Source organism: Theropithecus gelada, chromosome 3 (assembly GCF_003255815.1).
Source record: "Theropithecus gelada isolate Dixy chromosome 3, Tgel_1.0, whole genome shotgun sequence".
Taxonomy (NCBI): domain Eukaryota; kingdom Metazoa; phylum Chordata; class Mammalia; order Primates; family Cercopithecidae; genus Theropithecus; species Theropithecus gelada.
Window position 1 is genome coordinate 111727163 of NC_037670.1, and position 27337 is coordinate 111754499.

Consider the following 27337-nt stretch of genomic DNA (forward strand, 5'->3'; position numbering starts at 1 on the left):
CCTTCCCATCTCTTGGATAATCCCAGCTCAGGTCACCTTCACCTCTTACCCTAACAACTTCAACAGCCTCATTCATTTGTCCATTTCTACTTTTGCCCCCTCATCACTACAATCTATTTTCCACACAGCAGTCAGAGAATAGTTATGTTTTGCTTTACAGCATAATTAAATGGCTTGAAGCTGCATTAGAATAGTATTCAAATTCCTCCCACATCGTGCTTAGGTGCTTAGTATGCTCCAGCTACACTGGCCCCTTTTTTGCTCCACGAATATATCAACTCTTTTTCCTTTTTTTTTTTTTACTTTTAACCCTTAGGGCTTTTCATACGCACTTCCTTCTGCCTGAAATATTCTTATCATTACTCCCTCCTCAATTCTTAGGCTTTAACATCTTCTAATCCTTCCAACTTTGTCTTAAATATCATGCCCTTCACTGGGAGTAGTGGCTTATACCTGTAATTCCAGTGCTTTGTGATGGTAAGATCGCTTGAGGACACGAGTTCAAGACCAGCCTGGGTAACACAGCAAGACTCCATCTCTACAAAATGTGAAAAAAATGAGCCAGGTATGGTAGTGCATGCACACATGCAGTCCTAGCAACTTGGGAAGGAGGAAGGCAGGAAGATAGATTCAGCCCAGGATTTTGAAGTTATAGTGAGATATGATAGCACCACTGCACTCTCTCCTGGGCAGCAGAACAAGACCATCTCCAAAATAAAATAAAAAATATCATGTTCTCAGAGATACTTTCTTTGAACACCCTATAAATTGGTCTTTAATCCTGTTATCATATTATTCTCTATCATTGGATCTATGTATCCCTTCAAATCATTTGCTATAAATTTGATTTATTTATATGTTTAGTGTTTGTCTATCCTACTAGGTTATAGGTTTGCTAAGGGCAGAGACCATAATTGTTTTATTCACAGGTGTAACAACAGCACCTAGCATTTTGGCACATTAAAAAATTTAATAAATATTTATTGACAAATGAGGCCGGGCACAGTGGCTCATGCCTGTAATCCCAGCACTTTGGGAGGCCAAGGTAGGTAGTTCACTTGAGGCCAGGAGTTCGAGACCAGCCTGGTCAAGTGGGAAAACCCTGCCTGTACTAAAAATACAAAAAAAAAAATTAGCCAGGCGTGGTGGCATGCACCTATAGTCCCAGCTACTCAGGAGGCTGAGGCACAAGAATCGCTTGAACTCGAGAGGTAAGCCAAGAGAGGAGAGCCAAGAACACGCCACTGCACTCCAGCCTGGGTGATAGGGCAAGACACTGTCTCAAAATTAAAAAAAAAAAAAAAAGACAAATGAAAGATTCCTGAAAATATTGTCCTCCTCCTCTGAATTGTTACTATGATTAACGTTAATTTATTTCATGTCCATGATGCCATTGCCTCTTCCCCCGTAACTGTAAAATTTCTTATTTTTTTAAACATGTAACTTAGCTTTTCCCTCTGCTACAATCCCTTTCCCTCCTTTTCACTTCCAGGGGGAAAAAAAAACACTATCCTGAAGTTTGTTTCTTAAAATGCAGAATAAGCTAGGTGTTCATCACTGGGATAGATGAAATAAGTGATGGTTAATTATACAATGGAACACTGTTCAATAGATATAACACATGAAAAAAATTTTTACATGTTCACTGTCTTAAGGAATATTTTATTTGTCCAGTCAAATTGTAAACTTGTGGGCAATGGTTTTATACTTCTTTATATTTCCCACAGATAATACTGTCCATATTTTCCAAATCCCAAATTAAGACACATAATTAATAGAGAGACCAACTATATTAAATAATACTTGAAATCATACTTGTCCTGGATATTCTGAAAAGTATGTTCATTATACCCATAAGCAACAGCATAACAATGAACATAAGAGTAAGTAATCTACATCTATACATGTATGTATGTATGTATTTTAGTGACTATAATGGTAACTATCAGCCAGAACCCAATCTATCATACTTTGGTGTTTCAGCAACTTTTTTACACTAACTTCTAAACAAAAGTATGAAACTTGAGAGAGGTATTGACAATAATACTTCTTTTCCATTTGCAATAATATTCCTGACCTTTAGCTACCCCAGGGATATTAACAAATCTGGGAAGAAAAAACTGGATATGCTTACTCTTTTGGCTATTCACATGGTTCAGAACTCAAGTAACGAACAGAGGTCCCTTCAAATCCCAGCAAAATATCAGGTTTGTTAAGACATGTTTCAAGGAAAGTGAGAAATATAAGCTTTACCTCTTTTAACAGTATCATTTATCTTTATGTAATCCAAGCTTTCAAAAAATGACTGTAAAACTGTACTGTGTAAACACAAAAACAGGACAAAATGTTAACCAATGGACTAACATTGCTCTTCTTTGAAGAAATGCAACTTACAAGTTTAATATTACAGAATTAAATCTTAGATAATGTTGTTAAATGAACATATTTAATAATAAAGCTTGAAGAATACATGTGTAAAAACCTAATCCTGTGGTTTATGTACCTCCTACATACAATCTGGCCTGCATTTTACAATAAGAAATCACAGGTTTTGGAAGTTCAATCATTTTGGAAAGACCTTATAGTATACTAAGAAAATTATGAACACAAATCTTGGTTTGAATCCTGGCTCTACAATTTACTAGCTTACAAGCTACTTAAAGTTTTTGAGTCTTCCTTCCAGTATGTAAAGGCAGACAATTAGGCCTCCCTTGCTTGGCCATTACGAAGTAAGGGTGATAAAATGTGCAAAATACACACAATGTAAGTTAAATAGTAGGTACTCAGTATAATGTAGCCATTATCACTGTCATCACTAATTAATTAACTTGCCTAGAATCACACAGCTGTATCTGTTTCTAAAATTTTTTTTCTTTTAAAAATAATAAAATTATAGTTAGTTATCTAAACTGGAAAATATATGGAAAAGTATAAAGAAGTAAATAAAAAGATCATTATAATCTCCAAATCCTGAATTAATCAGTGTCAACATACTGGTATATTTTCTTCTTTCCTGTATGTATATAGACTTCTTTTAATTGCAGAACCAGATCATGCTATATACTTGGAATCTTTTCTTTTGTACTTACTTTCTCATGAACATTTCTCCATTTGGTTAACTACCCCTTGAACACATTTTAATAATAATCAAATTCTGCTATACAGATAATTCAGTTTTTGCTTTACATTTAAGTTGGTTCTAATTTATCACTATTTTGGGTAAAGTTGTATTTATCTTTGAACCTAGGCTTTTTTTCCTACAGAGTGTCTTAAGTCATGTAGCAGTATCTGTTTTCTCAGCAAAGCCCCTATTACTATGCATGTTGACATTCGAGTCCTGGCTTGGATATGAGAAAAAGAATTAATTTATACTGTATACATCTTCAGCTATAGATATGGAATCTTAGCATTAAGCACATTCTATTGCCATAGCAACAAAATATAACAGTTACATTTAAGAGGGAGTTAAGAGCTCCCATGTCTACTGTCTGTTGCCAAGGTCATAGATCCAGTCTGAGACTAGAACCTCTCCAACATCAGAAATAAGAAACTGAATCCTATGTATTTGACTTAATGTCTTTGAATTCACTTATTTTCTGCATATCTTAATGAAGTAATGAAGGACAAAGTATAACAGCCTGTAACACCTCTTTTAAGATATGAAGAAGTGAGACTAGAGTCACTGTGCTTCCCTATATCCTGAAGAAATGGCAGCAGGATGAACGTTAAGTGCTACAATGACTCTTTCAAATAGAAAAGTTAGAACACGATTCAAAACATGATCTGACAATAGTGCAAAATACCTGAAATGAAAAATCTGAAGCATATGACGACTTCCATAGCAAGTACATAAAATCCAAGTTTGAGTAAGAGAGCAAGGTGCTTCCACGGAACCTAACTCCTCCAATTCAGGCAGTTATTAAGCACTAGCTACACAAAAATACTAAAATGAACAAAACCCTCAAAAATCAAAACAGGAACAATACTCTCAATCTAGGCTTAAAGGAAGAAATAGGTATTAACATTTCTTGGAGAATCTGAAAAAAACCTATGGCTTTAAAGTTATAAATCATGACATAAAGTCATCTAAAAGCAAAATGCATACCAAAATATCTCTACCAGTGTTAGGAATCACCACAGTCAATGATAGCAACTAATAATTCATATACCTTAGAGAGAATGAAAGGATTTATGCCAGGGGTAGTATGCTGCCAAACAAAACAAAACAAAACAAAACAAACAGAGTAATTTCAAATCCAAACAAGAGAGGTGTAGGACTTTTATCAATTTTAGAAAAAAGAAAGCAGAGTAAATGTTGGAAGTCAATAACTGGTAGCCTACGTTAAGAGTTACAGGATTTTTTTTCAAGTGTACTTCTCAGAGGAAAGGAATACTCTTCTTGACAGCTAAAATAATAAACAGCAACAACTATTTATCAACCACCTATCATGTGCTAGGCATTATTGCAGGTGAAGGGGAATGCAGCAGGAACAAAATAAACTAAACTCACTGCTTTTTATTTTTTTCTCAAATAAAGCCAGCAAGGAGAGTTTTGTGGTCCTGTAATGTCTAAAAGGGTAGTCAGCAAAGCCCTTACCAAAATGACTTTTCTTTTTCTTTTGAGACAGGGTCTCACTCTGTGACTCATTATGGAGTAAAGTGGCACAATCATGACTCGGCACCCTCAGCCTCCCGGGCTCAAGTGATTCTCCTACTTCAGCCTCCTCCTGAGTAGCTGGGACTACCGCCATGTACCACCATGCCCAGCTAATTTTGTTTACCTTTTGTAGAGGGGAGGTCTCACCACGTTGCCCAGGCTAGTCTTGAATTCCTGGACTCAAGTGAATTCTCCTGCTTCAGCCTCCCAAAGTGTTGCGATTACAGGTGAGCCACCGACCAAGCCCAAAGCGATGTTTCATCAACGAGCTAAAGAAGGTGATGTACTGAGCCATGTGGTATCTAGGGGAAATAATATTCCAGATAGAGGTAATAGCCAGTGCATACACAGGACCATACCCTAAGTGTTCAAGGAACAAAAAGGAGGCCAGTGTTACTGTAGCATAGAGAGTAAGGAAGAAACTAGTAGGATATGAACTCTAGAGAAGTAATAGGGGCAGGCAACTGTTTAGGTAAGGTCTTGAAGGTCACTGTAAATCACTACCCTTTCATTTCCAGTAAAAGGGGAAGTCATTGGAAGGTTTTTAGCAGAGAAGTGAAATGACCAGACTTACATTTAACAGGACCAGTCTAGCTGTCTGTTAAGAAGACTAATGGGGGTGAGAAGAAAGGCTAGAAGCAGATCATTTAGGAAGCAGCTGCACCAATCCAAGTACAAGGTGATGGTAGCTTAAAGGCAGGAGGTAGCAGTGATGGTGGTGAATTCTTAAGTCGGATTCTTGATGTACTCTGAAGGTAAGAACCAAAAAATCTACTGACAGATTGGAAGCAGAAGTGAGAGAGAAGGCAAAAATAAGAATGACTCCAAGGTCCTGGCATGAGCACCTGGAAGCAAGGGGTTACCACTACTGAGAGAGGAAGACTGCGGGAGGTGAGGTTTGAGCATGTGGGGTACAATATGCTTATATTTGAACAAGTTACATTTGAGAAGCTTATTAGATACTAGGTAGGCAAAAGGATATACTAGTCTGAAGCTGAAATGTGAGATCTGGGTTAGAGATACGACTTGGAAGTTGACAATGTATACATGGTATTAAATTGCTGTATAAAAAATTTACAAAGATATAAATCCCCTGATAATTTCCTTACATATTTTTCCAGATTTAAAATGCAGAGATTGCCATCCTGCCCATCTAGACTTCGAAATCATAAATTATTTAATATACAGATATCAAATCGAATACAAAAAAAAGCCAGAAATCCAATTAGGGAGACAGAAGTATACAGAAACTACAAGAAGTAAGGAGTATTGATAAGGAAGGTGGTAAGAACCATGGAGAAAGGCAAATACTATACAACTTTTAGGTTACGACCTAGCACATGGACATTATGGCATGTGCTATATTTAAAACTGGTCCTTGGCCAGGTGCAGCGGCTCATGCCTGTAATCCCAGCACTTTGGAAGGCTGAGGCAGGTGGCTCGCCTGAGCTCAGGAGTCCAAGACCAGCCTGGGCAACATGGCAAAACCCATCTCCATCAAAAATACACAAAAATTAGCCAGATGTGGTGGCAAGCATCTGTGGTCCCAGCTACTCAGGAGGCTGAGACTGGAGGATCAGAGGAGCCCGGGAGCCAGAAGTTGCAGTGAGGCAAGATCGTACCACTGTACTCCAACCTGGGTAATAAAACAAGACTCTGTCTCAAAAAATGAAAACTCCAAAAAACAAACAAAAAACCTGGCCTTTGATGTGTGGTTGATGCTACTTCCATCTAAGGGCCAAAAATTCCAGATGGAGAGATCTCTTTTATGATTATTTAAATCATAATCTAGATAGTAGATGGATGAGAGAACCTACACTCTGTCTTTTCCCATTCCAGTCCATCCTGCAAATGGCTGCCAGATTAATTTTTCTATGTCTATTCAATTTTGTTTTTACCTTCTCTTATGAGCTGAGGTTTGGAATTAAAATTAATTTCATCAATTAAAAAAAATTATCTAAGTTTCTCCGTCAGTGTTTCTCATCTAAAGCACAGAATACAGAAAAATGATTTGAGGAATGATTTCTAAAATTTTTCCAATGATTGCATATAACCAGTACCATTTTAAGGCATAGGAGAGAAACAAAATAATTTCATACAACAGACAACAGCAATTAGCAACAGCACTTGGGAACTTGTCCGAAATGAACACTCTCAGACCTCATTCAGACTTACTGAATTAGAAACTTGGGGGGTGAGGCCCAGCAATGTGCATTTTAACAAGCATTCCAAGTGCGTGTGATACACATCAACTTTGAGAACCTCTGGCTTAGCACATTAACACTCAATTCTCTCAAGGATTATCAGTAGAAAAGACTACTAGACTATAAAACCCCTGAATTGGAACCTTATTATTTTTCATTTTCTCTTGCCTTATGCATCTGACGTTTAATCCACATTCAGAGTTTTTGAGTAGTTAAAAGATAAGTATCCCCTCTGAGTTTCCGTTTCTCCTCATCCTGTAATACCAAATTATCAGCCCAACCTTTATCCTTCCTTTCTACCTCTTCCTATTTTATAAGTAATGTTTTTCCAATCAGAATATCACATCCTAATTTTTTAAGTAATTCTGTAGATATCATGTCAAGTCACATTTCAGAGCAAGGAAGACTCTCAGAATATTACTCAAATGCATCAACATACAGGTAAGAAAATGTCACCACAAGGCAAACACACGTCTTACAGAAATAGAAAGAGATCAAAGAATAAATTAGCCATCTTTATAAGGCCTGAGTCTCAATAGTTGGTTTGACAGATTTAAGAGTTAGAATGGTTGAAAGACAGATGTCCTGTCCTGTCCTGTCCTATCCTATCCTATCTTATGTATTCTGACGGAGTTTTGCTCTTGTTGCCCAGGCTGGAGCACAATGGCACGATCTCTACTCACGGCAACCTCCACCTCCCAGGTTCAAGTGATTATCCTGCCTCAGCCTCCTGAGTAGCCAGGATTACAGGCACGTGCCACCACGTCCAACTATTTTTGTATTTTTACTGGAGACGGGATTTCTCCATATTGGTTGGGCTGGTCTTGAACTCCCAATCTCAGATGATCCACCCACCTCAGCTTCCCAAAGTGTTGGGATTACAGGCGTGAGCCACAGCATCTGGCTAGAATAATCTTTACTTGTACAATTGCTTTCTGGAAATAAAAGCAAATACATAATCAAAAACCACCAATTCTTTATTTACTGGCAAAAGTGCATGCCCTTTTTTCATTCCTTGCTCTACTTATAGAAAGAAGAACCTTAACATTAATAAGTATGCTATCTAGTTATCTAACGACATAACACATCTTGTCCCCCACTGTCCTATCAGTTCAATACTAAGTTTCACAGAAACTAATCTCAAGATTGTTCATAACAACTTCTTCATTGTAACAATTTTTCTTTTCTTTTTTTTTGAGACAGAGTCTCACTCTGTCTCCCAGGCTGGACTGCAGTGGGGCTATCTTCTCGACTCACTGCAACCTCCACCTCTCAGGTTCAAGCAATTCTCCTGTCTCAGACTCCTGAGCAGCTAGAATTACAGGCACACACCACCATGTCCAGCTAATTTTTGTATTTTTAGTAGAGACAGGGATTCACTATGTTGGCCAGGCTGGTCTCGAACTCTTGACCTCGGGTGATCCACACGCCTCGGCCTCCCAAAGTGCTGGGATTACAGGTATGAGCCACAGAGGCTGGCCAGCCACTTGTGACAATTTTTCTAACCAACATTTATTTTTCTGGTTATATTCCATCCAACAGAAACCACCTGGAGAAAGCCAGAGTGGAGATCATATGATATTTGGTATTCCAAGTTGAAAATCATTTTAATTGTACTCTAATCTTATGTCACAAGCGTTCTGAGGTAACATACAGGTAATAAATCAAGTGGTAATAAGCGCCATGGGAAGCAGTGTAGCATACCTGGAAAGAATATGGGCTTTGTAGCCGTGAAGATCTTTTGGCTTCAAGTCTTAATTTTAGCTTTATCTGCTCTCATTTTATAAGATAGAAGCCATAACATTAGTATACTGCCTCATATTGTTGTTACCAAGTTCTCAGTTATTTTAAAGTACAAACTCCTTGAAAATAGGAATTATATGTTTTACATACCTCTGTATTCCCCCACCTTATATTCACACAGGTGCTCAAGAGATATTTGACTACTACTGGAAAAGATTTTAACATATTAGATAAACTCCTTAATAGGCGGCCCTTGCTTCCAGATCCCACCCCCAACTGAATTTTCCCTACTATAACCAAATTAACTTTATTGAAAGGCAAATCTGGAAGTGGCGCCAGAGATGGCCGAATAGGAACAGCTCGAGCCTCCAGCTCCCAGTGTGAGCGACACAGAAGACGGGTGATTTCTGCATTTTCAACTGAGGTACCGGGTTCATCTCACTGGGGTGTGTTGGACAGTCGATGCTGGTCCGTGGGTGCAGCCTGACCAGCGAGAATTGAAGCAGGGTGAGGCATCGCCTCACGTGGGAAGCGCAAGGGGGAAGGGAATTCCTTTTCCTAGCCAAGGGAAATTGAGACACACAACACCTGGAAAATCCGGTAACTCCTACCCTAATACTGTGCTTTACCAAGGGTCTTAGCAAACTGCACACCAGGAGACTATATCCCACACCTGGCCCGGAGGGTCCCAAGCCCATGGAGCCTCCTTCATTGCTAGCACAGCAGTCAGAGATCTAACTGCAAGGCGGCAGCAAGGCTGGGGGAGGGGCGCCCGCCATTGCTGAGGCTTAAGTAGATAAACAAAGCCGCCAGGAAGCTCGAATTGGGTAGAGCCCACTGCAGCTCAAGGAGGCCTGCCTGCCTCTATAGACTCCACCATTGGGGACAGGGCATAGCTAAACAAAAAGCAGCAGAAACCTCTGCAGATGTAAAAGTCCCTGTCTGACAGCTTTGAAGAGAGCAGTGGCTCTCCTAGCATGGAAGTTGAGATCTGAGAACGGACAGACTGACTGCTTAAGTGGGTCCCTGACCCCTGAGTAGCCTAACTGGGAGACATCCTCCACTAGGTGAAGACCGACACATCACACCTCACACGGCTGGGTACACCCTGAGACGAAGCTTCCGGAGCAAGAATCAGACAGCAACACTCGCTGTTCAGCAATATTCTATCTTCTGCAGCCTCTGCTGCTGATACCCAGGCAAACAGGGTCTGGAGTGGACCTCAAGCAAACTCCAACAGACCTGCAGCTGAGGGTCCTGACTGTTGGAAGGAAAACTAACAAACAGAAAGGACACCCACACCAAAACCCCATCAGTACGTCACCATCATCAAAGACCAAAGACAGATAAAACCACAAAGATGGGGAAAAAGCAGTGCAGAAAGCTGGAAATTCAAAAAATCAGAGCGCATCTCCCGCTAGAAAGGAACGCAGCTCATCGCCAGCAATGGAACAAAGCTGGACGGAGAAAGACTTGGACAAACTGAAAGAAGAAGGCTTCAGTTGATCAAACTTCTCAGAGCTAAAGGAGGAACTACGTAACCAGCACAAAGAAACTAAAAACCTTGAAAAAAGAATGGATGAATGGATAACTAGAATAATTCAATGCAGAGAAGACCTTAAAAGAACTGACAGAGATGAAAACCATGACACGGGAACTACCTGACAAATGCACAAGCTTCAGTAACCGACTCGATCAACTGGAAGAAAGATTATCAGCAATTTAAGATCAAATGAACGAAATGAACCGAGAACTGTAGAGAAAAGAGAGTAAAAAGAAATGAACAAAGCCTCCAAGAAATATGGGATTATGTGAAAAGACCAAATCTACGTCTGATTGGTGTGCGTGAAAGTGACGGGGAAAATGGAACCAAGTTGGAAAACACCCTGCAAGATATCATCCAGGAGAACTTCCCCAACCTAGTAAGATAGGCCAATATTCAAATTCAGGAAATACAGAGAACGCCACAAAAATACTCCTTGAGAAGAGCAACTCCAAGACACATAATTGTCAGATTCACCAAAGTTGAAATCAAGGAAAAAATGTTAAGGGCAGCCAGAGAGAAAGGTCGGGTTACACACAAAGGGAAGCCCATCAGACTAACAGCAGATCTCTTGGCAGAAACTCTACAAGCCAGAAGACAGTGGGGACCAATATTCAACATTCTTAAAGAAAAGAATTTTCAACCCAGAATTTCATATCCAGCCAAACTAAGTTTCACAAGTGAAGGAGAAATAAAGTCCTTTACAGATAAGCAAATGCTTAGAGATGTGGTCACCACCAGGCCTGCCCTACAAGACATCCTGAAGGAAGCAATAAAGATGGAAAGGAATAACCGGTACCAGCCATTGCAAAAACATGCCAAAATGTAAAGTCCATCGATGCTAGGAAGAAAATGCATCAACTAACGAGCAAAATAACCAGCTAACATCATAATGACGGGATCAAGTTCACACATAACAATATTAACCTTAAATATAAATGGACTAAATGGTCCAATCAAAAGACACAGACTGGCAAATTGGATAAAGAGTCAAGACCCATCAGTTTGTTGTATTCAGGAGACCCATCTCACATGCAGAGACACACATAGGCTCAAAATAAAGGGATGGAGGAAGATCTACCAAGAAAATGAAAAACAAAAAAAAGCAGGGGTTGCAATCCTAGTCTCTGATAAAACAGACTTGAAACCATCAAAGATCAAAAGCGACAAAGAAGGCCATTACATAATGGTAAAGGGATCAATTCATCAGGAAGAGCTAACTATCCTAAATATATATGCACCCAATACAGGAGCACCCAGATTCATAAAGTAAGTCCTTAGAGACTTACAAAGAGACTTAGACTCCCATACAATAATAATGGGAGACTTCAACACCCCACTGTCAACATCAGACAGATCAACGAGACAGAAAGTTAACAAGGATATCCAGGAATTGAACTCATCTCTGCACCAAGCGGACCTAATAGACATCTACAGAACCCTCCACCCCAAATCAACAGAATATATATTCTTCTCAGCACCACATCACACTTAGTCCAAAATTGACCACATAGTTGGAAGTAAAGCACTTCTTAGCAAATGTAAAAGAACAGAAATTATACCAAACTGTCTCTCAGACCACAGTGCAATCAAACAAGAACTCTGGACTAAGAAACTCAATCAAAACTGCTCAACTACATGGAAACTGAATAACCTGCTCCTGAATGACTCCCGGGTACATAACGAAATGAAGGCAGAAATAAAGATGTTCTTTGAAACCAATGAGAACAAAGATACAACATACCAGAATCTCTGGGACACATTTAAAGCAGTGTGTAGAGGGAAATTTATAGCACTAAATGCCCACAAGAGAAAGCTGGAAAGATCTAAAATTGACACCCTAATATCACAATTAAAAGAACTAGAGAAGCAAGAACAAATACATTCAAAAGCTAGCAGAAGGCAAGAAATAACTAAGATCAGAGCAGAACTGAAGGAGATAGAGACACAAAAAACCCTCCAAAAAAATCAATGAATCCAGAAGCTGGTTTTTTGAAAAGATCAACAAAATTGATAGACCGCTAGCAAGACTAATAAAGAAGAAAAGAGAGAAGAATCAAACAGACACAATAAAAAATGATAAAGGGGACATCACCACCGACCCCACAGAAATATAAACTACCATCAGAGAATACTATAAACACCTATACGCAAATAAACTAGAAAATCTAGAAGAAATGGATAATTTCCTGGACACTTACACTCTCCCAAGACTAAACCAGGAAGAAGTTGAATCCCTGAATAGACCAATAGCAGGCTCTGAAATTGAGGCAATAATTAATAGCCTACCAACCAAAAAAGATCCAGGACCAGACGGATTCACAGCCGAATTCTACCAGAGGTACAAGCAGGAGCTGGTACCATTCCTTCTGAAAATATTCCAATCAATAGAAAAAAAGGGAATCCTCCCTAGCTCATTTTAGGAGGCCAACATCATCCTGATACCAAAGCCTGGCAGAGACACAACAAAAAAAAGAGAATTTTAGACCAACATCCCTGATGAACATCGATGCAAAAGTCCTCAATAAAATACTGGCAAACCGAATCCAGCAGCACATCAAAAAGCTTATCCACCATAATCAAATGGGCTTCATCCATGGGATGCAAGCCTGGTTCAACATACACAAATCAATAAATGTAATCCAGCACATAAACAGAACCAAAGACAAAAACTACATGATTATCTCAATAGATGCAGAAAAGGACTTTGACAAAATTCAACAGCCCTTCATGCTAAAAACTCTCAATAAATTCGGTATTGATGGAATGTATCTCAAAATCATAAGAGCTATTTATGACAGACCCACAGCCAATATCATACTGAATGGGCAAAAACTGGAAGCAATCCCTTTGAAAACTGGCACAAGACAGGGATGCCCTCTCTCACCACTCCTATTCAACATAGTGTTGGAAGTTCTGGCTAGGGCAATCAGGCAAGAGAAAGAAATGAAGGGTATTTAGCTAGGAAAAGAAGAAGTCAAATTGTCCCTGTTTGCAGATGACATGATTGTATATTTAGAAAATCCCATTGTCTCAGCCCAAAATCTCCTTAAGCTGATAAGCAACGTCAGCAAAGTCTCAGGATACAAAATTAATGGGCAAAAATCACAAGCATTCTTATACACCGGTAACAGACAACAGGACAGCCAAATCATGAATGAGCTCCCATTCACAATAGCTTCAAAGAGAATAAAATACCTAGGAATCCAACTTACAAGGGCTGTAAAGGACCTCTTCAAGGAAAACTACAAACCACTGCTCAGTGAAATAAAAGAGGACACAAAAAAATGGAAGAACATACCATGCTCATGGATAGGAAGAATCAATATCATGAAAATGGCCATACTGCCCAAGGTTATTTATAGATTCAGTGCTCCCATTAAGCTACCAATGACTTTCTTCACAGAATTGGAAAAAACTGCTTTCAAGTTCATATGGAACCAAAAAAGACCCTGCATTGCCAAGACAATTCTAAGCCAAAGAACAAAGCTGGAGGCATCACGCTACCTGACTTCAAACTATAACCAAAACAGCATATGGTACCAAAACAGAGATATAGACCAATGGAACAGAACAGAGCCCTCAGAAATAATATCACACATCTACAGCCATCTGATCTTTGACAAACCCGACAAAAACAAAAAATGGGGAAAGGATTCCCTATTTAATAAATGGTGCTGGGAAAACTGGCTAGCCATAAGTAGAAAGCTGAAACTGGATCCTTTCCTTACTCCTTATACGAAAATTACTTCAAGATGGATTAGAGACTTAAATGTTACACCTAAAACCATAAAAACCCTAGAAGAAAACCTAGGTAATACCATTCAGGATATAGGCACGGGCAAGGACTTCATGTCTAAAACACCAAAAGCAACGGCAACAAAAGCCAAAACTGACAAATGGGATCTAATTAAACTAAAGAGCTTCTGCACATCAAAAGAAAATACCATCAGAGTGAATAGGCAACCTATAGAATGGGAGAAAATTTTTGCAATCTACTCATCTGACAAAGGGCTAATATTCAGAACCTACAGAGAACTCAAACAAATTTACAAGAAAAAAACAAACAACCCCATCAAAAAGTGGGCAAAAGATATGAACAGACAGTTCTCAAAAGAAGACATTCATACAGCCAATAGACACATGAAAAAATGCTCATCATCACTGGCCATCAGAGAAAAGCAAATCAAAACCACAATGAGATACCATCTCACACCAGTTAGAATGGCAATCATTAAAAAATCAGGAAACAACAGGTGCTGGAGAGGATGTGGAGAAACAGGAACACTTTTACACTGTTGGTGGGACTGTAAATTAGTTCAACCACTGTGGAAAACAGTGTGGCAATTCCTCAAGGATCTAGAACTAGAAATACCATTTGACCCAGCCATCCCATTACTGGGGATATACCCAAAGGATTGTAAATCATGCTGCTATAAAGACACATGTACACGTATGTTTATTGCGGCACTATTCACAATAGCAAAGACTTGGAATCAACCCAAATGTCTATCAGTGACAGACTGGATTAAGAAAATGTGGCACATATACACCATGGAATATTATGCAGTCATAAAAAAGGATGAATTTGTGTCCTTTGTAGGGACATGGATGCAGCTGGAAACCATCATTCTCAGCAAACTATCGCAAGAACAGAAAACCAAACACTGCATGTTCTCACTCATAGGTGGGAATTGGAACAATGAGGTCACTTGGACACAGGAAGAGGAACATCACACACCGGGGCCTATTGTGGGGAGGGGACAGGGGGAGGGATAGCATTAGGAGATATACCTAATGTAAATGACGAGTTTATGGGTGCAGCACACCAACATGGCACATGTATACATATATAACAAACCTGCACGTTGTGCACATGTACCCTAGAACTTATAGTAATTTAAAAAAATTTAAAAAAAAAAAGGCAAATCTGATCTTGTCCAATTCCATTTTAAAACCTTCTTAAGGGTTCCCAGCTGTAATGAAAAGTCCCTGCTAAGACCAGCATTCATCTCTTCACAGCCTATGACTTATAACTCAATTTCGCCCACTAAACTACTAAAGCACGTGGAATTTGCTTCCTCCTCCCTACCAGCTCCTCCTGAAAAGGGTAACTCCTACTAGTCATTCAAGTATCAGCTTAAAAGTTGTTTTCGCTATCAAGTTCCATGATAATAGCTCCCCATCCCTCAACTAACTTCAAAGTCCTTTCTCCATAACTTGATACTACACTCAACTCACCATCTAAAACTATAATTAAATGTTTATCTGCTTCCTGAGTTATCTGGTAAACTCTTTGAGGATGAGGATCATACCATATTCAGTTTTATACCCATTGTTTAACATAGTTACTGACACACAGAACACTCTGAATAAATATTACTTATTGAACATAATGCTGAAGTTCCATGTTCCCAACATTTCCAATTTGAGAATGTAATCACGTTTATTTCCCTGTTTGCTTATAAATAACTTTAAAACATGACAGCCCAATAGGTTAAAGAAAAAAAATTCTGGGGCTTTATCCTGAAGACATATTTATTATGGCACAGAAAGCAAAATCAGCACTATTTTTTTCAAAGAACAGAAAAAAAATATTTCATAAGAACTTGTTATTCTGGGGGAGGGAAGGGAGCTGCTTTATCTTGGCCCCATCCCCAGAAGTTACAGTCACCAAACTGGATATGATTCTCAGTTAAAACAAGCAGAGCCACGGATAGCAAAAGAATATAAAGAAACTACTGCTCCGTCTGGAATGCCATCTGAAGACCACGAGGTGACAAGCCTGGATGACTAAACAGAAAGACAAATGAACCTGCATTCCTGATAGCACTGTGGAACCACTATACCAGCTCTGGACAGTCTACCTCTAATTTCTCATTACTTGAGGAAAATAATCCCCCTTGTTTATTTATACGACCCTTTTTTGGATTTCTGTGGCTGTTGAACATGATTCCTATTTGATGAGAAAGTTAGAAGAAAGTTTAGGAAAAAGTTTGTTTAACCTAGAGAGGAGAGAGAGATTCTCAAGACAGGAACATCAAAAAGTCTTAAAAAGACGGATATAGATGATTGTATTAGTCCGTTTTCACGCTGGTGATAAAGACATACCCAAGACAGGGAAGAAAAGGAGATTTAATTGACCTACAGTTCCACACGGCTGGGGCCTCACAATCATGGCAGAAGGCAAGGAGGAGCAAGTCACATCTTACACGGATGGCAGCAGGCAAAGAGAAGAGAGCTTGTGAAGGAAAACTCCCCTTTTTAAAACCATCAGATCTTGTGCAACTTATTCACTATCACGAGAACAGCACGGGAAAGACCTGCCCCCATGCTATGATTCAATTACCTCCCACTGGGTCCCTCCTACAACATGTGGGAATTTAAGATGAGATTTGGGTGGGGACATAGTCAAACCATATCAATGATTACGTGAAATGACAAAAGAAAAATTTACAATAAGTGATACCATAAACTAAAACAAAAGCAAACTAACAAAACTTATTTGTAAATTAAGTTAAAGGATGATATCCATAATAAGGATATCGAAGAACACCAACATATTAGTAAGGGAAAAAAATCCAACAGGAAAAAATGAGTAAAGATATGAATAAGCAATTCACAGAACTGAAAATCAAAATGCCCAACAAATACATTGAAAGATGGCTAGCCTCATGAGTAGTTAGGGAAATGCACCACAGGAAACTTTTTTTAAAAACTCATTTTATTATAAAAGAAAAGCATTCAGTGACAGTCAGTTGATAGAGGAAATAATTACTCTCAGACATTAATGGTGACAATACAAATTGTGTCAATATTTCTGAAAAATAATTTAGCATTAAGTATTAAAATTAAATTGGTATATACTATGCACAAAGATATTAATTACATATTATTCATAATAGAATACTAAAGACAATCCATATGTCCAAAATGAACACAGTTAAGGTTTCAGGTATCTACTGTTACAGAACAAACCATCCCAAACTTAGTATCTCAAAACAGTATGTTATTTTTCACAACTCTGTAGGTTGGCTAGCAGTTTCTCTGCTGTTTTCATCTCTGGTTCCTGTGCGTTCAGCTAAAGGGTCAGCTGGGCTACTAGGTGCTAGATAACCCACTTTCACACCTGCTGGTTGGTGCTTGCTGTTAGCTGGGGTATCTCGGTTCTCCGGCAAGACACATCTACTGCTTCCATACACTAAACCAGCTTCCTCACTCTCAGCAGCAAGAAAGTATTCCTTGAAGCCTCGTTAGGAGTTGGTTCCAGAACTCATAGATCACTTCTATCATATTCGTTCATCAAAGTAAGTCATGAGGCCAGCCAAGACTCAAGAAAGAGATGGAGAAATAGATTCCTTTTTTTTTTTTTTTTTTTTGAGACGGAGTCTTGCTCTGTCGCCCAGGCTGGAGTGCAGTGGTGCGATCTCGGTTCACTGAAAGAGATTCTACCTCTAGACAGAAAAAGCAAAGGCACACTGCAAAGAAGAATGACTACCAAAACAGGAGAAATTTATGACTGTTAAACATTTTACCACTGGTAGGCAGGTGTAGGTGTGTGTATGCGTGTTTCTGGATGTATATACAAACTCACATGCACAATGAAATACTACGTAAGTTGTTAAAAAGAATGGAAAGGTATTCAAGATAAGTAAAAAAAAAAAAAAAAAAGGTGTAGAATATTTAATATAGTATGTTACCATTTGTGTGTGGGGAAACTATGTGTATATATTCTACCACATATATGTATAATTGTAAATTCTTGAAATTGATTTAAAAATTAACTATTAGAACATGTAAAGGTGTCCACAAGCTAGCTGAAGATGCACGGCAGTGAGGTCATGTTGGGAAGACTACCAAAAGTGCAGGCTAATTAGCCTAGAGGCGAGGACAATGGATGTTGTGTGGAAACAGAGAGCTGCACAGAGTCATAGGCTCAGTGAAGGGTTGTGGATCCACAGACACAAAAGCCAGCAGGCCCAGCAGCTAATGATGCATATTAGTAGGGGTAGATGAAGGTGGGAGATGGTCTACATGGCAGGGAGAATGGTAGCCTACTGGGCAAATAAGTAAAACAACTGGGGAAATGATAAATATATTGAGGCTAATGCAAAGCCTAGTTTCTTATTGCCGCAGAAGGCATTCATAAACACTTAAAGGGAGAAAGCTAGGAAAAACCCTGGAGTGTTGGACTAGAATTGGAACTACAGTAACAACTTTATGATTCTGTAATATGTACACACAGGTACAGAACTAATTACATATGTATATGAGTGTGTGTTTTGTATATGTGTGTATATAAACCATATACAAGTGTCCTAATTCTGTCTTCTATGACGGCTTGGAAGCAATGACATTCCAGTAGCAATGAGCAAACTAAGCCCCCAAATCTTTGTTTTAAATACCATCTTTCAAGAAAAAAAAAAAAAAAAAAAAACCCCAAACAACCAACCCACAAAAAAACAAAAACAGAGCTCCTTGGAGAAATGTCTACTTTGTCTACTCTAGTAGACAAAGCACAAGATGAACCAGGAACAGCTTGTTCTGCCAGAAAGTCCTAAGAAAATGCACAATGAATGAGATAGGGGCATGATATACGGGCAGAGGAGCCAGCTTGAAGAGGCTACCACTGGCTAAATCAGGACTACCTTAAAAAGCAAAATAAATAATAATAGCAACAAATCAGAACACATTTAACGAAATCGAAATCCATGAGTCTTTACTGCTTTAAGTTTAATAAGTGAGAGAGAAAGAGGTGAAACCCCGTATCTACTAAAAATACAAAAATTAGCCGGGAGTGGTGACGGGTGCCCGTAATCTCAGCTACCCGGGAGGCTGAGGCAGGAGAATTGCTTGAACCTGGGAGGTGGAGGTTGCAGTGAGCCAAGATCAGACCACTGCACTCCAGCCTGGGCAGCAGAGCAAGACTCTGTCTCAAAAAAAAAAAAAAAAAGTAGTACCTTATAACATAATACCAACTAATATGTATAGAAGAAATAACAGAAATAAAAAAAAATTATTTGGCAATCATCATAAAAGTGGTTAATTCAGGTGGGAGTCACCAATGACACCCACCAAAGCTAATGAGTGGAGCGTTGATGAGAAACGCGATACTAGCATAATTTTGGAATGTATCTCCACAAACACTAATCAATCACAAAGGGCACAAATATAATCTTGCCAATATCACTATTAGTGGCATGGTTTTACATAGTTTGCCTCAAGATGCAACACACTGAGAAGGGCACAGCAGCATTTCTGTGGTATTACTGCCAGGAATGCATGACCTGATTGGAGTCATGAGGAAATATCATATAGATCTAGGATGAGGGTCACCACACAGAATACAGGGCATATACTTATTAAAACTATCAAGGACGTGAAAGATGGAAAACTGAGGCTGAAGAACTATGAACAGACATAATAACTAACTGTAACACGTATTCCTGGATAGGATCCTGTGCCAGAAAAGAGAGAGAGACTGTTGGAATAGTAGATGAAATTTGTATAGATTCTTTGGACTAGATAGCAGTGTTGTATCCATGTTGATTTTCTTCTTTGGATGGTAGTATGTTGGCTGTATAAGAGAGCGCTTATTTTTAAGAAACAGACGCTGTAGTGTTTAGGGGTGATGTGACACCATGTTGGCAGTTTGCTCCAAAAGGTTCAGAAAAAGACTGTAATGAGTATGTATGTATGTATGGAGACACAGAGAGAGAGGGCAGGCAATGGAAGTAAGCAAAACATTAACAATAGGAGAAATCTGGGTGAAGGGGATATACGAGTTCTTTGTGGCCGGGCGCAGTGGCTCACGCCTGTAATCCCAGCACTTTGGGAGGCCGAGGCGGGCAGATCACGAGATCAGGAGATCGAGACCATCCTGGCTAATCCGGTGAAACCCCGTCTCTACCAAAAACACAAAAAATTAGCCGGGCGTTGTGGCGGGCACCTGTAGTCCCAGCTACTCGGCAGGAGAATGGAGTGAACCCAGGAGGCGGAGGTTGCAGTGAGTCGAGATCGCACCACTGCACTCCAGCCTGGGCGACAGACATAGGCTCCTTCTCAAAAAAAAAAAAAAAAAGTTCTTTGTACTGTTCTGGCATTTTTTCTTTAAATTTGAAATTGTTTCAAAATGATTTTTTCATCTGAAAATAAAGATGTGATATAGAACATCTAGTGATAGAGCAAATGTGAATCACCTATTGCCTAAGGCCAAGAAACAGAAAGAAAACCCTGACTGAATATGTTGATTTACATACTTTCCTTTACCATACTCTGAAGGGACACATTAACAAGAAGGGCAATGTTTTTATGCCTATTTGGAGAACTAAGAGCATCTCAATGAACTCTCCCTTCTCTTCATGGATTTTAAATGAGTATTTTACAGCTCAGTGAGGAAAGGAATCTTGACTTACTCATCTTTGTAGTCCCAGCACCTAGCCCATTTATAACTTAGTCATTGTTAATGTCCTTGAACAGGAATTCTACCTCCAGTACTGTTTCAACGAGAAAAATATAGTGACTTGAGTAGCAAGGACTTTGCTACACTGAAAGGGAAGGACTGTCTATGATAAGTTAAAATTGTATGTCAGACTGAAGACAGAAAAATATCAAGGATTAACTTTCTTAGGAACTCAAGTATTAAATATCTGCTCTAAAGTCCTAAAAACAGAAGAGTGCATAACCAGTAGTAAAAATCATTTTCCTAAGAATAGCAAACTGCTAACAGTTTTTGGTTAAAAAGTAATGATAGAATCAAATGTTTAGGATAAAAATAAGACTTTTGGAGAAAACAGTTGACAGTGGAAAACCATGTTTTAAAAAATGCTGAGTGCCCGAAAAATTATTAGACTGAACCATATCAAATTGCTGATAAAGCATATATCCTACCAATAATGAGTATGATAATTTTCAAATCTGAAAGAATACACTTTCATTGCAGAAACTAAAACTCTCCAAGGCCCTTAGTTGCCAAAATTAAACTCAAAAATTTTTAAAGCTGAATAGATTTCACATGGCTCAATACTCTACCCTTCCTGGAGAATACACACATTTCTAGCACATCTTAAAAGCTTGTGGTCCCATTGCTGAACTAGAGGGAAAAAAAGGTAAACATGCCTGAAGATCTGTTACAGTTAACCATAATGAACTTTAGAATTATGTCTTTTCAAAAGTTTAAACAACGACTGAAAATTAATTTTGATAGTATATAATTATCTGCCTTATTTATTTATTTTTAGGCAGAGTTTTGCTCTTGTTGCCCAGGCTGGAGTGCAGTGGCCTGATCTCGGCTCACTGCAACCTCCGCCTCCCAGGTTCAAGCGATTCTCCTGCCTCAGCCTTCCGAGTAGCTGGGATTACAGGCATGTGCCACCATGCTCGGCCAATTTTGCATTTTTGGTAGATATGGGGATTCTCTATGTTGGTCAGGCTGGTACTGAACTCCTGATCTCAGGTGATCCGCCTGCCTCAGCCTCCCAAAGTTATGGGATTACAGGCATGAGCCACCGAGCTCAGCCAAATTATCTGCTTTAGAACACAAAATACACTAGCACCTTATGAAATTAGGATTTTTCTATTCAAAGCAATATTAGAGAATTAAAATCTGTTAATGACTATATGACAGCTTCTCCCCTGTAAGAACTGTAAGTCAAATCTTTTTGAGAATATTACAAGGAAAAAAAAATCCAGTAATACTATACACCAGATTCTGTATCGCTTTTTATTATTATTATTAGTTTAGTTTATTTGTGTGTGGGGGGGTCTTTAAATGGAGATAATATATATTTTGGGACTGTTCTAAGGATTAAATGAGATAATGTAGGTAAAGCACTTAGCACGGTGACTGGCACAAATTAGGCACTCAGTAAATGGCATCTATCGTGCTTATTCTTATTTATTTATTTATTTACTTTTTGAGACGGAGTCTCACCCTGTCACCCAGGCTGGAGTGTAATGGCGAAATCTCAGTTCACAGCAACCTCCGCCTCCCAGGTTCAAGTGATTCTCCTGCCTCCGCCTCCCAAGTAGCTGGGATTACAGGGGCGTGCCACCAAGCCCAGCTAGTTTTTTGTATCTTTAGTAGAGACAGGGTTTCACCATGTTGGCCAGGCTGGTCTCGATCTCCTGACCTCATGATCTGCCCACCTCGGCCTCCCAAAGTGCTGGGGTTACAGGCGTGCGCCACAGTGCCTGGCTGCATATATTCTTACACAGAGAATATGAAACAATCTAGAAACAGGGTCAAGTGGCTTAAAAACCTGTAAGAGAAGCCAATAAAGGCAAGTGAATAGAAATAACAGTCAAATATCTAGACTGGTAACCTCAATGAGGAAAGGAACCTTGAATAATTTACCCTTGTAGTTTCAGAACCTAATGAAGTGCTTGGCACACACAGCAGATGCTCAATAAAGGTTTATGGAAATGAAATAGACATGAAAGTATCCGGAAGACCAGGTGCAGTGGCTGACGCCTGTAATCCCAACACTCTGGGAGGCCAAGGCAGGGGGATCACCTGAGTTCAAGAGTTCGAGACCAGTCTGGCCAACATGGTGAAACCTCGTCTCTACTAAAAATACAAAAATTCGCTGGGTGTGGTGGCAGGCGCCTGTAGTCCCAGCTACTCGGGAGGCTGAGGCAGGAGAATCACTTGACCCTGGGAGGCGGAGGTTGCACTGAGCTAAGATCACACCACTGCACTCCAGCCTTAGTGACAGAGTGAGACTGCATCTCGAAAGAAAGGAAAGGAACGGAATGGAACGGAACGGAACGGAAAGGAACGGAAAGGAAAGGAAAGGAAAGGAGAGAGAGAATCTGGAAAAGAAAGAGGAAGTCTGAGGTTGTCTGAAAAATAAACTGAGAATCCAAAAATTACCATTCCCCCAAGGAAGCCACTTTGAAAAGTAAATTGAAAACCTAAGCATTTTTAGATCAATGTATAAAAAGTCCCCCCAGACTGGTCTCTTTAATAGTGACTTAGTCCACTCCCAAATCCTTTTTGGCAAATGTGTCAAATATTTGAAGGAAATATTTTAAAACTTAATCTAAATAAATGTTATATGCATCCTCAAAGTGGGAAAAATTACCTAAAGCATTGAGGAATCTTTTCCAACTTCATTTCAAGGACGTTCAGATTAACTTAATTCATAGTTCTTCCATTTACTTATATATGAAAATGAGCTTGCACTTTTATCTACCAGCAAGCTGTAAAGACACATATTTCACTTTCAGAAGTTTGAGTGCATACCCCAGAAAAGAAAGAGGAAAGAAAACTCACTCTTTGAGAAGTGGGCAGTGCCACAGGAGTACAAAAGAGTGGCTAACAAAACTTCCCTCCCATGTTTCAGGAGTCACCTACCTGTTAGAGCCCTTGTTTACAGCACAGTCTGCAGTTTCAGACTCCTTACATATTGAAAACTCAAAATTCTCGGTGTAGTGGTCAAGGGAACAGTGAAATAGGAAAATATGGTCCTATCTTCCCCATCCTACCCCAAGTAAAAGAGAGAATCAACAACATTTTTTCTAAGACTTCTCCAAGATAGCGCCCATCACCTCACTAGAGCACCCTACTCTTATTCAGAAACTGAACAATTTTACAGAAAGCAAAAGCCACACCCTTAATAATACACTCAACTCTGTACAGTGCTTGGCTTCTGTGCTAAGTACATTTCCAGAGAGAGAGTTGGAACTACATCTCCTGAGCCTACTTCAAATTAAAATCTGTGAACAGTGAGAAGTTACAAATCAGATAATAGCCCAAAATTAACTGCTGAAAGGAAGTTGGGGGGAAAAATCATTAAATACACCCATCTTTCTTAATGAAATAACAATGTTTTTCAGCAATACAAAATACCAAAGCTACCAGCCTACACTACACAGTAGTTTGCAGAATAACAACCTGCAGTACACAGTAAAATTATTCTTAAATCATCGTTTGCTTCCTATAGTGCTCTAAAAAGTAGCAAATGCATAAAGTCATATAAGAGCTATTGTCCAATCACTGACAGCATTAAAATTATTTTTAAATCTAATTTCTGGAAAGTTCTGCAGTAGCAGTTTAAAAAGCAAATCAAATTCTAATGAGAAAAAACGTCTAGTTCCAAACTCTGAAAATACACTGAAGACATTCACAGTTTAAGAAGCAGGAAGGTCACAGGCACCAATGTGAGTAACATCTGTGAGTGGCTGATACAAAAAAAGATTTCTCTGGAATTAAGAATTCAAAATAATTATCAAGTACAATCTAATACGATCTTTAAAAGTCTCTTGTCTCAAAAGAAACAAAGCAAAAGCTTGTAACAAAGCAAAAGCTTCCAATACAAAGATTTTTACACCTTACACATACCCACATACTTCACAAATTAAGAAATAGATGAAAATTAAAACAATAAAATTTAAAGGTATCTAAAATACACTACTTGAAACAGCAGATTCTTATCTTTACATTTATCTATCAGCTCTACCAGTAAAGCTCTTCTGAAATGGATGGTCATTTCAATACAAGATTGTTCGATATGTCATTCCGCGTGAATCGAGCTTCGGAGACTAATTCTCAAAATCTCCTCAGGAGATGCTTTATTACAGCTCTAGTTTCAATTTCCTGCGACTCAAACAGCTACGTACAGAAAACAGCTCATACATAGGCAGAACAATCATAATACAGGGGAGCGCTCCATTCTTTTGTTTTGGTGGCAGAAGCTGCAAAAATAAAGGTTCACTGGAGCCATCTGCACCTATCCCCACCCATCACAGCCCTGCAGAGCACTTTTACCCATCCGCTTCTCAAGACTGTCTCTAACCCCCGAGGTCGGCAGAACCCGTGGCTTTCCACGTCTCAAAGGATGGGGGGATGGGGGGGTGGGAGGGAGGCTGCGAGGAAGGACACAGATCCTTTGAGGACAGAGGGACAAGGAGATGCATCCAGATGGGGAGGATGGGACGCGTCACGAAAACCCGAGGCTTGCAAATTCGCTGGGAGAAAAGCCCTGTGGGCGGAGAATGCTGCCTGTTCAGGGATGGGGACAGACAGAGGGACAATGCTCCAAAACAGGAGACAGGCACACTCCTAGTAGATCCAGGAGGGTGTGAACTAGATAGCTCTGAACTCGGAGCCACAAATGGGTAGAGGCAGCCTCAAACAGATTCGTACCGCGAAGCTGAGACTTACGGTTACTTCTCCCGCTGAGGGTAAGGGTCGGTGGACCCAGCAACTCCGCAGTTCCGCCTCGGCCGCCCCTGCCTCTACAGCCGAGCTGGTGACCTTAGGTACCCTGCCCGCCCCACCCACTCGGACGGGTGCCCCTTCCCCGCCGGCCCGGGTGCACCCGTCAGGAGGAGGCTGATGTGGCCCAGGGTGCGCAGTGGCGGCCCGCGGGAAGCGCTGCGTGAGCCGAAGGCGCCGGCGGCGAGGCTCAGACTGGGCGGGCGCCCCCCATCCCTCTCCGGCCGCTGCGCCGCCTCACTCGGGGGAGGGGAAGAGGGGGCGGTGGCTCTTGCCTCCGCCTCGCGGTCAAGTCCGGCTCATGTTCCAGCCTTGCGCGCGCGCAGCCCCGGCCGCCCTCTTCCCCTCCCCCGCCTCCGGCTCCTACTCAGCCGCTGGCACCCCCGCCGCCACCACCCTAGTCTCCTAGTCGCCTGCCACCAGCCCCAGAGAGACTGCAGGTCCAGAGAAAAGCAGCAAGAACGGCAGCAGCCCGGCGGCCGACCCGGAAGCTCTTCCACCGCCAACCGCGAGGCTGCAAAGGGTGTGAACCCGGAAGCGATTTCGTAGCTACGGTAGCGGCTGAGTGGAAAGCTAAGGCCTTTGAAGACCTGGGACCCCATAGTTTTGGGAGAGGGTGAAGGGTGAATGGTGCTGAGGTGCGAGGAGAGGGAAGGACAGTAAAGAGCAGGTGGGCAAGAGGGTTTCCGATTCCAGAGACCTCAGCTTTTGGGGTGCCGGGTGGGGAGCGCGCGGGAACCCTCAGGACGGCTTTCTTTTGGCGACTGAGGGTTTTTCTGTCACAGGAAGCTGGGCCGGGCTGCTGTGCCTGGGAGGAGGGAAGGAGGAATGAGAAAGCGGTGACGGTCCCTGTGCCCCCTCGCCAGGTGACTGTCCCACCCATTTAGTTGAATGTAGCGGCCGGAGAGGCAGTCGCGGCAGGCCATACGGGTGGGACCTCTCGGTGTCCTTCGGGAAACAGGAGGAGCAAGTTCGACTCCAGCGAGGGAAAACAGAGGTGGGAGACTGAACTATCTCCACATCTAGTTGCCCCAGGCAAGGAGTTTATTTTTCACACGTAGTTACCGAGAAACCAAAGCCACTTTTTGGGTGGAAACTCTTTGAACAAAGAGGCTTACTTACATTTTTCCCCGGTAGTGGACGTTGATGGGTGGTGGCGCAGGAAGAAACCTCCCAGGCAGAGTGATTACGTATTTTTGTCATTGCAGGGACAGGGATTCACAGCTTGTCATTCTAACTCACTTCTCCCCCTCTAACTCATTTCTCGCCTCTACACCTTTCTCCACCTTTTAAGGTTTTTGGCTTTCATCGCTTTTTCTACATGTTGTTTTTAGCCTCACCAGAAGTATTTCATCTCGCTGGTCTAACCCAAGATCTCAGCCTCATTATTTTCTTACTCTTCTGGAGTGCTTATGTGCCTTTACAGTTTCTGTTTGCAAACGCTGTCTAGCATACTAAGAGGATATTAGCAAACCTGTTCCATGGACACTAAATGGCAGTTGTACATCTCCCCTCATCAGTCATAGTGACAACCAGAAATGCCCTCCATATTTTCCAGTGATCCCAGGTAGGTGCCACTCCCCAATTAAGGACCACTTCCACTAGTTTATACGGTCTTATTACTTAGGCAGCATATTATCATTTGTGCCTAACATTTTCCAGAATAGAGTGAGCCATATAACAAAATGCCACGTTTCCTGTACTTATTCACTTGAACCCTCTTCTCAGACTCAGTCTAAACATATTGCAAACTCTAGTTATACCTTTCTCGTATTTTAGTTCAAGCTACTCATTTTCTAGAAACTCCGTCTCTATCAATTTGTATGTGTTTCTCCCTTAGCAGTTTTACCTTCCTATGTTAGTTACTTTTGTTATTTTCCTGACTTAAGCCTTTGTTTCCTTCTTTCATGTCACTGGAAGAATGTAGATTTTTAGTAGTCAAGTACGAATAGTTCTTGAAAATGAATTTT

At 40.4% G+C, this 27337-nt stretch overlaps 2 protein-coding genes across 32 annotated transcripts in view; one reads left to right on the forward strand and one right to left on the reverse strand.

The window, feature by feature from the left end:
* The window catches only part of ANKIB1 (ankyrin repeat and IBR domain containing 1), a 155703-nt gene extending 130110 nt beyond the window's left edge, over positions 1–25593 (reverse strand). The window contains exon 1 of the mRNA XM_025378251.1: positions 25314–25593. The gene's annotated coding sequence lies outside the window, so the exon portion shown is untranslated. The remainder of the gene's footprint in view (positions 1–25313) is intronic.
* Positions 25594–25704: 111 nt separating this feature from the next.
* Positions 25705–27337, forward strand: part of KRIT1 (KRIT1, ankyrin repeat containing) — a 47564-nt gene continuing 45931 nt past the window's right edge. For 4 of the 31 annotated variants that reach the window (XM_025378252.1, XM_025378281.1, XM_025378264.1 and 1 more), the window contains exons 1-2: positions 25727–26037; positions 26662–26934. The gene's annotated coding sequence lies outside the window, so the exon portion shown is untranslated. Of the gene's footprint in view, positions 26403–26661; positions 26935–27337 lie in introns of all 31 variants that reach the window. The other 27 variants (XM_025378258.1, XM_025378284.1, XM_025378262.1 and 24 more) reach the window with 22 other exon arrangements.